Source organism: Phascolarctos cinereus, unplaced genomic scaffold (assembly GCF_003287225.1).
Source record: "Phascolarctos cinereus isolate Bilbo 61053 unplaced genomic scaffold, phaCin_HiC Scaffold_4;HRSCAF=312, whole genome shotgun sequence".
Classification (NCBI taxonomy): domain Eukaryota; kingdom Metazoa; phylum Chordata; class Mammalia; order Diprotodontia; family Phascolarctidae; genus Phascolarctos; species Phascolarctos cinereus.
Window position 1 is genome coordinate 617,498,545 of NW_027555847.1, and position 15,836 is coordinate 617,514,380.

A 15,836-nucleotide genomic window follows, 5' to 3' on the forward strand; every position below is an offset into this window, starting at 1 on the left:
GAAATCTAACTTGCCGTATGGGCAGTGGGAGGGAAGGGGGGAAGGAAAAGGGAGGGGGGATAGAAGGGAGGAGAGACTGAAGGAGGCGGTGGTCAAAACAAAACACTAGTGAGGAGGGAAAAGGAGAAAAGAGTGAGAAAAGCATAAACAGGGTGGAGGGAAAGGTTGGAGAAAAAGACACAGATAGTAATCGTAACTGTGAAAATTGAATCGCTATCATTTTTTTTCTCTTCTGTTGAGTTTTATTTACTCTTTCTAATGGTTCCTCCTATTGGTTTTAATTTTTACTTATAACTTCACAAATGTGAAAATATGTTTAATAGGAATGTAAATGTATAGTCTATATCAGATTGTGTGCTGTGGTGGGGAGGAAGGGGGAGGAAAATTTTAAACTCAAAAGCATATGGAAGTAATTGTTGATAAATCAAAATAAATTAATAAAATAAAAAAAATTTAAAAAGAGTTGGACATGACTGAAAAACAACTTAACAACAACAAAAACTTATGTATGTATTAGGTGTATATGTATATGTGTATATACATGTCTATGTATAATATTCCACAATTCCTTATGACTAGAGAGAAAACACATGCATATATGTACATATGTATGTATATGCATACACAGGTATATATAGACATGTATGAAACAATTTAAAATTCTAAGTGCAATCACTAAAGTTAGAACTGAGAACCATTATGTGAAAAATGATTCTAGGCACAATAATGATTTGATAGACTTTCCTTCCCCATTACGCTTTCCATTAGGATTGCAAATTTCTTTAGGAGAGAGAGAGAGAGAGAGAGAGAGAGAGAGAGAGAGAGAGAGAGAGAGAGAGAGAGAGAGGATCTCACTTTTCATATCCTTTTTTGCTGAATGAACACAAGCCACCTCATCCTCCCCCAGTATAGCAACTGTTCTCATCCCAACTTTACTCTTATGTTCATCCTCAGAGCTTCTTGGAGATTGGAAGCTGTATATGGTAGCCTTTTCTGAGGACCTCAAGAAAGCTATTATACAATAGGGCCATGGCAATATGATTTAAGCTCTGTGGCAAACTAAGGGTCAACAAGATAATCTGTCTTTCCCAGACAGAAGGGAATTTTGTTATTTTTGTATTTTGACAACTAAGCCATGCATGTCAGCCCTGTCTCTACATGTGAAATGAATAGACTGTGGAGGAGCTGAAGAATTCACTTTATTTGTCTTACCAGATGAAAAACAGTAGATAGTATAGATTATGAAGATGTTTGAAATATATGATAAGATTAGGAAGGATGCAGTCCAATTTGGTGGCCACAAACATACCCAATGTCACTCTTCCTGTCTACAGTTCAGAGTTTTAATAAGAAATCTAAATGCCCATTTTTCTTTTTACTTCTTAGTCAGAAAATGCTTAATGGGGGGGGGCAGTTTTTATTGATTCTTTTCACAGATAACGCGCAATTCAATTTCTATTTCTAGTGACATTTTTAAAATTAATGAATGTACCATTCATTAAAATTTGGAACCTACAAATAGATAACAGATGTTATATTTTCTGTCTTAAAATTCAGATTTAAAAAATTTTCTCATTTGATGAATTCTAACCCATGGCTCTCTGTTTACATGTTTGCTATTTTGGGTTTGTGTAATTCTAGAAATAACTAGTTTCAGACAGCTATGGTTTAGTGAACACAGGGAATTGCTTTAGCTAAAATTATTGTCACTTGTTTCTAAAAATCCTACTGAATAAATCTATGGTCCTCAGAAAAGCAGAAGTTATTTCCTATGACACATACTATTTGCTGAAAATTTACGGTAGATTGACTCATGTAACTTTGCATTGCACTTAGTTTAAAATACTATAGCTTTGCCTAGAGACAGAGCTGTGTCCGTGGTCTCACTACGGCTTAGGTGTTTATTTTGATAGAGTAGAGAAAGTTTACCTAATTATAGGCAGCTGCCTTATTGGTTCTGAAACAGGAAAAAAAAAGCCATCTCAACATTGATTTCTTCTGGAAATGAATCATGCCTTTGTATAAGCTTTGTCTATCTATATCTGTGATGTTCTTCTCTAGTGAGCATGAAGTTTGTCATTTTAAATAATGTCTGATGTCTAGTCCTAAGTCTATTTGTGGATTTAGCCTGTCTAAACTGCCAGCTGCTAAGTGTGGGTCACTCATCTAAGTTTGGAATCCTCACTGTTGTCACTTTGTCATAGAAACCTGCCCTTTTTTTCCATTATAGGTGCCAGCATGTAGATTTTAACAGAGTATCCCATGATTAATGGTGGATATTGTCACTACACAGTTGTACAGTAAATTGGAATTTGGGACATCTGGATGAATTCTGGATTTATGTTTTAGCTGCCTCCATTGCTCAATGTATATTTATAACATTTGATTGTCCGTCATGCTGTCCCCAGTTTGGTTTGTGGTGAAGAGGACAGAACACTGAACTTACACTCAGGAAGGACTGGGTTAATATCCCACCTCAAACACTTTCTAGATTTGTGATACTACAAATTTACTTACCCTTTTTCAGCCTCAGTTTCCCCATCTGTAAAATAAGGTTAATAAGAGCACCAACCATCCAGCGCTGTTGTACAATACAAGCAAAATGTTTTGTAAACCATAAAGCACTATGTAAATGTTGCTGTTACTGTTATTTAGCAATACCTTGTAAAAGAAAATATGAAGTTTGGACACTTTGCCACCCAAATTCAAGCTCCAAATCATGGGGAGACATCTTCTCAATCCTCAAAAGACAAAAAGCATCACCGATTTCCACAGAAATGCAATTTAGGCCTTTAGTTTGCATGTTAGCCCCTCCTCCTGTTGAATTAGTCTATTATCCTCTTAATATTACCCTCTATCATTACTGATATCCCCTACTTTGTCCTTTTCTATTACAAAAATTGCCTTTCTTTTCAGGGAAATGTACTCCTTAGCTCTCAGGTTGTTTTCTTTGCTGCTCAAAGACTCAGATTCTGCAGCTGGTAATTCCCCTGGATGCACAAGAGAATTTGTCCACTTGCCTACTGCTCCAGTGTGAAATAAACCTCTCTTTACATGACATGTCAAGGAATCAGCTCTGTGTGTGTTGTGAGTTCAGGAACATCCTTAGAAAAGCCTTCAGGTGATGACTCACTCTTCTGGAACCAATCAGCCTTTCCTCGAGCTCTGGCCCCAAATTCCTATCTGTATGCTATGCCCACAAATGATGTTAGGTGCTGGGTCAGGAGGGTTAGAAAACTATCATTGTGAAGGGACAGACAGAGCCAGGGAGTAGAGCTGCTGTTACCTTCCATTCTCCAGGATGTAAATATGTTGTGTTTCCTGTTGAAACTGGATTATCACCCTTACACTTGGTTACATTCCACTCTTTATCCAACCCATGAATTAGGTTAAGCCAGGAAATTATGTCTTTGCTGTGGGCTTTCAGTGCAGGGCTCCAAGCCAAGAATTTGGATGCTGCTGGCTATTTTAAGTCTCTGATTAGATACAGTACAATAGGATTGATAACAATAACAATAACAACAACAATAATAACAACTAACATTTATGTGTCCCTTTAATATTTGCAAAGCATTTATATACCTTATCTCATTTGAATCTCATAGCAACCAGGTGATGTAGATATTACAAGTAAAACCCCATTTTACATCTGAAGAAACTGAGGCTCCTTGAGGTTAAGTGCCTTGTTTATAGCCACAAATTTAGCTTCCACGGTAGAATCCAGTTCAGGTCTTCCTCTCTCAAAATCCATTATGAGGCAGACATGGAAAGTTTTCCAAAACGCAATTGCCTCTCAGGCTATGCCAAGTGGTGAGTTATTTTGTATTTAGAATACCGGCTATCAGAGATCAGAACCCAAGGTTGTTAGGTGGGATTGAGAGATAGACTAGGGATCCAAAAAAATAATTTGGGATTTCATTCGTTAACTCTTAAGCCCCCAACAATTTCCCCCCTTCCTCAAAGAACTAGCTTGAAGGTACTACATAGAACCTATTATCTTAATGCAGTGTAGTGGAAAGAGCAGTCAGGACTAGAAATCGTGGGGTGAAGCTTTTTATTAGGCCACTGTCTAGCTATATGATTTTAAATAAGTTATTTCAGCTCTAGATGCCTTAGTTTTCTTAGTCGAAAAAATGGAGAAGACAATACTTTTGTTACCCATGATTCCTCCCAAACATGGAGAAATGCATGATGGGAAATGGAGTTCTTTTGGCAAAGTGGAAATTTTTGGATTGCTATCACTTAGATGATCGTTGGGATACCAACATGGGAGAAGACTTGGACAGAGGGGTTGGACAGACTTCCTCTGCATCAGGAATTTGAATGAGAGATGGAGAGTGTTGGAATAGATGAGTCTGAACTGAGAGCTAAATGAACTGAGTTCTGATCACGTGGACAGTTTTCATTTTCACTGTTGCTTATGTATGGGGAAGAGAGTTAAGAGAGACTATGTGTGAGAGTGAAGGGATAGAGAGAAGGCTGAATGAGGAGGTTTAATGGATGACTGGGTGGCTATCTTGAGAAGATGCTGTCATTGCTTCCAGTTACAGAGACCTTGAAGAAGAGTGTGAATCAAATGGGCTTAGGCTCAGAAAACTTCCCTATGGGACCTAAGAGAAAGATGGAAAAGTGCCTTAATGCCCTTGCCCCTTTCCCCTTTGCCTGAGGAGGTAGACATTTATCCGCAAATTTTCTGTTCTTTAAGTTTGTTTCTAATTTTTGATTTAATTAGTATTTTAAAGCTGACTTACTATTGATATAAAATTATGATTTTCTTACATATCCTTTGGAAATGTGTTTCCTTATTAATAATAGATGATTGCAAAAGAGGGAAATAGTGAGTGGACTGGTCCACTAGGTTAAAGTGGATTGGAAGTAAATTTGTATACTGAATGGGGACTGAATAATGATATGAGAAAAATTATTTATATGTATATGTATATATATATATATAATGTATATGTACATATAATATATATGTATTTGTATATATATATATGTGTGTATGTATATGTCTCTGTGTGTGTGTGTGTGTGTGTGTGTGTGTGTGTGTGTGTATGTGTATGTGTAATGTACCGAAGCAGGTATAAACACGCTGGATTCAGGGCTTTTGCCGTAGGCAAAGTGAGTCAATTGCCATTTCTGTCTCATAGGAAGCAGGGCTTAGAGAGAATATGAGAAATAAATACTTTCCTTTTCATTATCCCCACTCCTATACACAGAGAAGTCGCTCTGTGGAGATTAGAGTTCAGCATGGTAACTAGAGAGTAAGAATTACCTTGTGTGAAGAAAGAAGGAGTTTGGACTCTGCTGACAATGCCCACCTTCCAAGGGTGGGAGCCATAAGACAAAGTGATGGATTTCTTACTTTCATTTTGAAACTCTGATTATGTAGGTATATACGTATATATGATTATGTGTATGCATACATATATGTATATATATGTCTGTATATAATACAAAGCATATTGTAATCATAATGCTTGGGGCAGCTAGGTGGTGAAGTAAATAGAGTTCTGGGCCTGAATCTTCCTGGGTTCAAATCCTGTGTAACCCAGGCAAGTCACTTAATCTTGTTTGCCTTAGTTTTTCATCTGTAAATTGAGCTGGAGAAGGAAATGGCAAACCACTCCAGTATCTTTGCCAAGAAAACCCCTAATGGGGTCACGGAAAATTGGGCATGATTGAAATAACTGAACAACCATAATGTTCTAAATTTATTAATCCAATTCAACACCTTCATTGTGCAATGCACTGTGATTAGCATTAGGGGCACAAAGACAAATAGGAAACAGTTCCTGCCCTTGAAGAGTTTTCATTCTACTTAGGTGATACAACAAGTACTCGTTTAAGTATAATGCACAGAGGAGTAAATGGGACAAAGGAATCTCAGACAAAATATTCCGGGATTATTTGAGGAGAGAGGAAGCATTAAATAAATAAATAAAATGAGACTTGAACAGAACCTTGAAGAAAGAAAGGAATCTGAAAGGCAGAGACAAGGAGGATATACATTCCAGGTGTGGTGGAGTGACCTGCATGAGTGTACAGAGGTCAGAGATGGCATATTGGATTCAGGGAACGGTGAGTAGTCAAATTTGGATGTAACCAAGTGTAAGGGTGATAATCCAGTTTCAACAGGAAACACAACATTTGAAATAGGGCTGGCAAGGCAAGTTACAGCCAGACTCTGGAATGTCTTAAATTCCCCTAAGGAATTTGTATTTTATCATACAGATAAGAGTAAGTTAATGAAGGTTTTTGATCTGGGGAATGGCATGATCACACCCATGCCTTGCAAAAATTGCTTTGATAGTTGTATAAGGATTAAAGAGGAAGATGCTGAAGGCAAGGAGACATATTTGGAGGCTCTTACAACAAATCTATATGTTCTTTCAACTGGAGCGGTCTTACGGAATTATCAAATTTCATAAGGGAGGAGGACTATATCAGAAATCATCTTATCAAACACATATCTGGAAAGGAATTCTTTTTATAAAATTACTGACAAGTGACCAGCTTCCACTTGTAAATCTCCAGTGAGGGAAAGCCACCCCACTTCCATCCCAAAGGTCACCCATTTCACTTATGGATAGCTTTTAAATGTTAGAAATATTTTTTTCATTTAGTTATCTGTGCTTGACTATCCATCTCCCACATACTGTAATCGATAGGCTGAACTACTTATAATAATGTGACCTGGGCTTTGATTTCTTCATCTGTAAAATGAGGGGGTTGGATTAGCTAATTTCTAAGGATTCTTCCAGCTCTAAATCCTATGAAACCTTTATTATATGCTAGATAATGGTAGAGACTGCATCTTACTTAAGCTTGTGAATTCTTACTGGCATTAAACTGAATCATATCTCTTTTGTGATATTTTATGGCATAGTGGGTAGGGGGCTAGCTTAGAGTAGGCTTTGTTAACCTTTATTTTTGTATCATAGACCCCTTTGAAAATCTCTGGCTAATGCTTTTAAATGCATAAAATAAATAAGATTACAAAGAAAACCAATTAGAGTAAGATAGAGTTATCGGAATGTTTAAAAATATTCACAGAATTCAGGCTAAGAATCCCTGACTTAGACTAAGTGCAGCCTACCTCTAGTCAGGGTGATCTACCTTTATTAACTTGGTTAATCTAAACAAGTGACTTAACCTCTCAGATCCCCTGGTCAATTCTCTAAGATGTTAAGGTACAGATGAGTTGCAGATTGATATCAGTGGAGAGAGTTTCCATATTAGGAATTCCTCCATGCCAATTAAAACACAGATCTGGACCAATATATATGTTACTCATTCCTTGGCACCCAGATTTGTGCAGAGGAGGAGCTTAATAATTTTACTGTACTGAATTGAGATCAAGCACCCCCTCCTGAGGACTTTTTCTAAGTTGAAACTTAAGGAAGTTGGACTGGTATGATTCCTGTGATGGACATTGACTGCAGAATTCACTTTTTTTTCTCTTGGTCTGACTGAACATTAATCTATCTTTTCCCCTATGTTCATAAAGATGAGTAAAGAAAGTCCCTTTCTTTTCTTCTTTCACTTAAAGAATACATTCTCCTTTATCAAGGTTCCTGTACAGAAGAGCCCAATCCTTCGCTGGCAAGGATTTTCAGGTTTTAGAAGGAAAATCTATGTGAGGATAGTATTATGATGGGAGCATTTATAATCCCAAGTGTGATGGTTCTGGGGTTATTTGTGTGAAATTAGAATGTGAGATTGTTTCCCAAACTATAACACTTCTGAAGGATTACATAATGTCCAAAGTATTCTATAAAAATACTTTAAAACCAAGTCATGCACTTTACAAGTGACAGTAGATTATAGTTGGAAGTTTGCAGAATATAAACACCCAGTTAGAAAAAGGAACATCTTATTTAGGGAAGACATGCTTCCCAGAAATAATGACATAAATATTTATCTCCGTAAAGCAAGAAACATTTTACCAGGACTAGACCATATTCATTGTTGCATTAGGTTAGTAAAAGCCAGAGAGTTGTGGGTCTCTTTTTAACTTTCAATATTTTCCTTAGACACATCAGCTGTCTTCAAAACTCATTTCAAGTACTACCTCTGCCATGAGGTCTTTCCTGATGTCCCCAGGTTCCCTTCCCAAAATTACCTTATTCATTTATATTTACTTATGTTCATGTTACATTCCTCGTGCCCCTTCCAGAATGTAAGATCCCTGAGGGCAGGAGCTTTTTAGTTTTTGTCTTGAATCTCTGGCACTTGTTATAGTGTCTGGCACCTACGGGGTACTTTCAAATGCTTGTTGATTGATTTCTTGATTCCCTGTCTTGTGTATGTCGAGAGAGTGCAGAAATGGACTACGTAATCTATCTTGGATGGATTGCTATGCTATGAATACTGTGAAGCACCAAGTCTACTTATACAAGCTTGAAAGATGTGGAAAGAATATATAATAGGAGTAAACAGCCTGCGGTGTCTTGCCAGCCATGTCAGTTACTCAAAAAACGGTGTAAATGACATCATCGAGTACATATAGAGCTAGTTCAGAAGTGAGACAGTCATGTAGTCAAGTGAAAAGTGATGGATAGTATGGTCCAAGAGGTGCACTGAAATGCAAAGAATATTAAAAGAGCCAGAAGACCTCCAGGGCAATTGATGTATCTTTTCTGAAGGATTTGTAGAAGTGTCTTGACAGCAATCCCCCTGGATGAGAAGACATGGGTGAATTCTAAGATCTACTTTGGTAGAGTATTAAATGTAAGCTCCTTGAGGGCAAGGCCCATTTCATTTTGGTCTTTATATCCCTAGTCCTTAAGATAGTGTCTGGCATATTGATTGACTGATAGCAGGCATGCCCAGACTAATAAGATCATGGTTCTATGAAAGTATTGAAATATGACTGAAAACAGAAATACCATAGCTGGGGTATTGTGTCTAGCTCTAAGGACTGTATTACAAGAAACACTTTAATAAGCAGAAGCATGGCCTGAGGATAGCAACTAGGATGGTATATTATTCCATAAAAGGTTTGTTTGAAGGAACTGGGCATGTTTAGCCTGGAGATGTACGTAGGATCATCACTCTTCAGATATTTAAAACTGCTATTTTTTTTTCAATATAAGGCTTCTGTACTCCAGGCAAAACACTTAGTTCCTTGAACCTATCCTTTTATGGCATAGACAGCAGGTACCAGTAAAAAGGCTAGACATTCAGGTTAGATAGTTAGCAGATTGCTAACCAGTTCCTAGGAAGTGTTAGGGATTTGACTAGTTTTCTGACTCAACAGTTTTCTAAGATTCTGGCTTTCTATGGAAATGCACACTTTCCCTGTTCCTGGCCTGTGAGAGTCAGGCATTCAGCATTAATAGTTCTGGGTCCAACATGACCTTTCCTGGCTCAACCCCATCAGTGTGGCTTGGAAACTGCTACTCCTCTCAGAATGCCTTCACAGACATCGTGCCTCTAGCTTGGTGAGCTTCCTTTGGTGGAAGGAAATATCTACCAGTTTCAAGTAGTCTGCACACTGGCTTCCATATTTTCTCTTTGAGGCCACACATCTGCAAGTCCATAGGGAAACCATAGATGGCTCCTGAGGCTTTGTGAACTGAGAACAGCGTGAAAAATGCATTTCCCCAATGATTAACAGTGGCGGGAAGAGGTTGGAAGGGTGTAGTTGAGAGTTGAACAGGCTTGTAATGAGAAAGGCTAGTGGAATATTTTAGAGGGAAAAATCTATGTGGATGTTGTGTGATGGTGCCTTTGAAGGTCAAGGGCTCCCCAGGGTTATGATGACTGTCGAAGAAGGAAGGAAAGAAACAAGAATTTTAAGTGTCTGTTATGTGCCAAATCATTGTGCTACATTATTTATGAATATTAACTCATTTTATCCTCACAACAACCCCGGAAGAGAGGTGCTATTATTATCCTCATTTTACAGTTGAGGAAAACAGGCAAACAGGGGTTAAGGGACTTGCCCAGGGTTACCCAGGTGTCTGAAGCTGAATTTGAACTCAGATCTTCCTGACTCTATGCCCAGTGCTTTATCCACTGAACTGCTGAACTTCCTCTAGGTATTAAGCCCTCTGTTCACATGCCTGTTTATCTGCTCATAGTAGGTTGTAAAAATCACCCTGATGTCCAAGTCCTTGCCTATAGGAACTTACATATCCAGGGTCAGTGCATGAGATAAACCTTCTTTTCCTGTTTTAGTAGGTTTAGAAACATGGAATTTATGAAATCTTGAAAGACTGTGTGCATGTTACACAAAGTCAAATATTCATAAAGTCCATCCTGGTTCTAACCGACTGTTAGGCTGTCTTCCAAATGTTAATCCATATACAGTTAAGAAGGGAAGAGAAGGGAATAAATATTTATATGCTGCTTACTATATGCCAGACACTGTACAAAGTGCTTTTTTACAAATATTTTGAACCTTACAACAACCCTTTTTTAAAAAGATTTTTAGGCAATTGGGGTTAAATGACTTGGCCAGGGTCACACAGCTGTTAAGTGTCAAGTGTTCGGTCTAAGCTCAAATTTGAACTCAGGTCCTCCTGACTTCAGGGCCGGTACTCTATCCACTGCACCACCTAGCTGCCCCTTTAAGCAACTCTTTAAGGTAGGTGCATTTATTATCCCTATTTTGTAGGTGATGAAACGGAGGCAAATAGTGGTGAAGTGACTTGCCCAGCTAACAACTACTGTAAGCTCCTTAAGAGCAAGGACTGACTTTTTTTTTTTTTGCCTCTTTTTATATTGCCAGTACTTAACACAGAGCCCGGCACACAGCATTTGAGAGCTCAAGGACCTCAGCAACCATCCACTCCAACCAATACCTGAAAGAAATCCCCATTAAGATCTAGATGACAAGTGTTCAGCCAACTTTTCTTTGAAGATCTCCATGGTGGAAAAAATGACAATGTCTTGAGGAAGCACATTCCACCACTGGCCAGCTCTACTTGTTTGGAAGGCTTTTTTTTATGACATCAAGCATAAATTTGTCTTTTTACAACACTTAGCTATTTATTCATTCTGTCTTTTTTCCTCTGGGCCCAGACAAAATGAGTCTAATCTCCTTTCCATGGGGGGAATTAGCTATCGAGTCTCCGCTAAGTCTTCTCTTCTCTGGGCATAACATCTCCCAATCCTTCAATTAATCCTCCTATGATATGAGTTTGAGGACATCCACCATCTTGGTTGTCCTCTTCTGGACACTCTCCAGCTTATCAATAAGCCAATCAATTACTCAGCAAATTAAGCCCCTACTATATTCCAGGCACTATGATAAGCACTGGAGATGCAAAGAAAGGCAAAAGACAATCAATCCTTGCCATTCATTCTAATGGATGAAGAAAATACACAAAAGGAAGCTAAAAAGCAAAGAGGAAGGAAGAGAAGAGATAACTGGCGTGGTTAGATGGCCCAGTGGCCTAGAGTCAGGCAGACTTGAGTTCTATTCCAGCCTCAGATACTACTAGCTGTGTCACCCTGGACAAATCACTTAACCTCTTTCTGCCTCAGTTTCCTCAACAGTATACTGGGGATGACAATAGCACCCATCTCCCGGGGTTGCTTGTGAGGATCAAATAAGATAATAATTTATAAAATACTTAGCACAGGGTTCAGTCATTTTTCAGGCATGTCCAATTCTTCATGACCACTTTTTGGGGTTTTCTTGGTAGAGATACTGGAGTGGTTTGCCATTCTCTTTTCTGGTTCATTCTATAAACGAGGAAACTAAAGCAAACAAGCTTAAGCCACTTTCCCAGGGTCACACAGCTAATAAGTATCTGAGGTTGGATTTTCACTCAGGATTTCCTGACTCCAAGCCTGGTGCTCTATCCACTGTGCCACCTAGCTGCTTGGTACATTGTAAGTACTATATGCTGCTAACTATTATTGGGCACCCTCCTTAGAAGGAGATTCTGGTAGGTGTTCTTTGCTCTCCACCCTCCAATAAGAGGGAGGGAGGGGCCCCAGGGACAGAGTATACTGATATAATGTGAGTTCCAGGGCTGATTTGATTTTGTAGGATGAAAATAGAGGCATAGAGGCATGAAGGGGAATGCCCATGCCCTGAAGCATGAGGAGAAGCTTAGGGGAGTGAAACCAACCAGAGAATGTCTTCTTAAACTGTGGTGTGTAGGACTGAACACAATACTCCAGATGAGGTGTCATAAAGACAGAGATTAGAGAAACTATCACCTCTTTATTCCTAGAAGCTTTGGCTTTTGGTGCAGCCCCAAATCACATTATTTTGGGGTTTTTGTTTGTTTTTTTTTTGATTGACATATCACATTAATGACTGATATTAAAACCAGGTTGTAAGCCTCCCAGAGATCCACCTGGATAAAGGTGACCAAGCAATGGGGCTATCATCTACCATCAGACTGTATATCAAGGATATTAGATAATGGGTCTTGATAATAATGGCACTCAGGATTCTGCCATTATGAGACTCATAATTCCCTACTTTATTTTTCAATATACAAGCATCTGGGTTCCAGGGGCATATATTCTTAACACATGGAATATACCAGTATTATACATGGGCATCAATGACCAGTAATTTTCTCAACTGGCTGGGTAGAAATCTAGGTGAACCACTTTGGGGGGGGGGAGGTTCTTTTCTAAGAATTCATACAGGGTCACACAGGTCTATGACATGACCAACAAATATACTTGACCAACTGGATCTGAGACTCCTAGAACTAGATTGTTTGCAAAATCAAAAGATCTTTGCAAAACCAATTTTTTTTCTGCCTTAATTCCCCTAAATATATCCAAATAATATTGATACTAGTGAAAAAGCTTTTGCTTAGGGTCTGTCATGGTCTGTGTCTGTATTTCCCACAAATTTTTCCATGTAATGAGTCTAATAGTACTGGGAACAGATGTTGACCTTTCCTTAATCCCACTCAATGGCTGACATATATACTGCAAGCTAATAGGTTCTCAGAAATTCTAGGAAGAAGATAGTGGGTAACATTAGGGCTGAATACCTCATGAATGTTCGTCTGTTATATTCACAAAGGTGCTCCTGGATCTCCACTTGTTCATACTGAGGTGGAATACATCAGTGTTTTGACTATCATTGGAATAGCACATAATTTCTGGAGTATTTATTCTTTCGGGCCAGAACAGACTCATAAATTTTGTACAAGTCCCAAGTTCTCTATATTTGGAATACACGGTACCTGAGTGTTTGACAATTTGATTTTTAAATACCAGAAATAGATTGACCACAAGATAGGAAGTAATAGGGGAGCTGACATATGTCTTTGGTTTGGATTTGAGTGGGTTAATTCTATATAATTTTCTGCAAGGGACCCCCTAGGCTGCAATTACTTTATATGTAAAATGAGCTGATTGACTAAGTCATCTCTAAGCTCTTTCTCAATTACAACATTCTTGTTTGGTGCAGCTAAGTTACATAGTGGATAGAGGGCCAGTCCTGGAGTAAAGAAGACCTAAGTTCAAACCCCGTCTCTGATAATTTCTAGCTGTGTGACCCTCGACAAGTCATAAACTCTGTCTCAGTTTTTTCACGTGTAAAATGAGGATAATAATAATCGCACTTTTCCCCTAGGGTTGCTGTGAGGATCAAATGAAATAATATTTGTAAAGTGCTTAACAGTTCCTGGCAAGTAGTAGACACTATATAAATGTTAGCTATTATTATTGTTATTAGTATTATATCTTAACACAGCGTATGCCAGTGTATAGTACATATACACTGATCTGGCCAAGTCTTGTCAGGCCCTACTCACCTGATTTCTTTCTTTTTTTTTTTTTTGTTGTTGACAAGGTTACTAAATTGATGTAAGAAAAATGCAATAGGTAGAATTGCCTAGAATGCAGCAAGCATTTCAAAAACTCATTCTGTCATTATGGTGGGAAAAAAGACATATTTGAATTAGATAGCAGTATTAGATCATTAATTAAATAATGAAAGATAATTTAATGGCCAAACCCATAGATTAGTCATTAAGAATTCCATGTGAACTTGAGAGGTGGTTCCCAGGAAAGAGACTCAGTGTACTTAGGTATTTAACATGTTTTTTTTTTTTTTATCAGTGATTCAGATAAGGGCAGCAAGGTGGTCCAGTGAATAGAGCCCCTAGGTCCAAAGTCAGGAAGACTCATTCTCCTGAGTTCAAATGTGACCTCAGACATTTATTAGCTGTGTGATCCTGGTCGCTTCAGTTTCCTCATCTGTAAAATGAGCTGGGAAAAGGAAATAACAAACCACTTTTTAAAAATAAATACAAAAGAAAATAGGTAATGTTAATATACGGTTTTCTGTCTATAAGTCACTGTCTATCTAGGAGGGATCCCTTATGTACCGTTTAGATGCTCTCCCTTCCCTCCCCACTCCCCACCCCCCACCTCAATTTCTGTTTGAGTTTGACACCACTGGCAGTCTTGACAGCTTAGAATATTGGACTAAACTGAACAAGATTAAATTAAATAGGAATGTGTTGAATTTTACACTCAAGTTTAAGAAATCAACTTCACAAGTATAAGACTGGAGAGAAATCGATAGCAGTTCTGAAAAACTTCTGGTTAGTGGTCAGTAAGCCAAATAGGAATCAAGACCATAACGGGGTAGCTGAGAAAGCAATGCGATTGTCTGGCAAGTTAAGCGAGGCATAGCTTCGAGGAATTAGATCGTGATGGTCCTGCCGTACGCTTTCTGTGGCCAGACCACATCTAGAGTACTGTATTCAGTTCTGGGCGCACATTTTTAAGGAGGACATTGATAAGTAGGGATCCCCAGAGGAAGGCGACCAGTATAGTGAAAGGCCTTGAGTTCATTCTATATGAGGATTGGTTGGAGGCACAGGGGAATTTTAGCCTGGAGAGAGAATAACTTAGGGAGGACATGATTACTATCTTCAAGTATTTGGGAAGTGAGGCCTGATGGCACATACTTCTGATCCCAGCTACCCAGGAGGCTAAGCCTGGAGGATTTCTGAAGCTCAAGAGTTCTGTGCTACAGTGGACTTTGCGCATCAGGTGTCTTTACTAATCCCCTGCTAATCAGCAGTGGGACTGGGCTGCTCCTAAGTAGGAGCCTCTGCAATTCCAGCCTGGGCAATTTGGGAAGTCTCAATCTTTAAAGAAACAAAAATTAGTCAAGTATTTGGAGGTGTGTCATATGAAAGAGACATTATATTTGCTCTGCTAGGATGAGCAACAGGGGGTGAAGGTGCAAGAAAATTGAACTCGATATAAGGAAGTACCTCCTCACTTTGGGGTTGCCCAAAAGTAGAATGGACCACTTTCTATGCGGGTGGGTTCCCTCTGGCCACATGTCGTCAAGCACAGGATGGATGATCACTTATCAAATGGGTTGCAGTGAGGATCTTTTTCAGGCATTTTTGTGCATATTAACACTCGTGTTCTGAAATTGGCTAATTCTGAGGTTAGATGACACATTGGCTAATGTGCAATAGAAATCAAAACATTAAGAAACATCCATGTTGGTATGTAAACACAACTGTATTTCCTTATTGGTAAATTAAACCGTTAGAGGTAGCTAGGTAGCACAGTGGATGGAGTGCTGGCACTGGAGTCAGGAGGACCTGAGTTCAAATATAGCCTTGAACACTTAATAGCTATATGTCCCTGGACAACTCACTTGACCCTTTTTTGCCTCAGTTTCCTCATCTGTAAAATGAGCTGGAGAAGAAAATGGTAAACTACTCTAATATCTTTGCCAAGAAAACCCCAAATGGGGTCATGCAACTGAAATAACTCAACAACAACAAAAAAGAAACTGTTAGCACAATAGTATGTGTGTGCATGTACACATGTATAAAATTTCTTGTTTTGCCCATTATTTAATATTACCG